Raw genomic sequence first — 271 nt, 5'->3', positions numbered from 1 at the left:
TGACCTGCTGTGCAGCCCGGGGGGAGTGCACGGGGCAGCAGCGTTAGGAATAAGCCATGTCCACCCTGCATGTCCTTCGTGCGCCCTCGCACCAGGCAGGCACCTCCTCACCCGTGTTCTCCGACACTGCCCTCTTCCTTCACCCCTTGCAAAAAACAACCCTTCGCTTTATTTATAAATGTGTGTTTTTATACTTTTGGCTTTAGGTAAAATAATACATTGTCCTTTTTTATTATTATTATTATTATTTGGGGGAAAAAAAAGTAAAAAT

Source organism: Acanthisitta chloris, unplaced genomic scaffold (genome assembly GCF_000695815.1).
Source record: "Acanthisitta chloris isolate BGI_N310 unplaced genomic scaffold, ASM69581v1 scaffold41217, whole genome shotgun sequence".
In the NCBI taxonomy this organism is placed as follows: Eukaryota; Metazoa; Chordata; class Aves; order Passeriformes; family Acanthisittidae; genus Acanthisitta; species Acanthisitta chloris.
The sequence above is the reverse complement of the archived record's forward strand: the minus strand, read 5'-3'. Positions refer to the sequence as shown.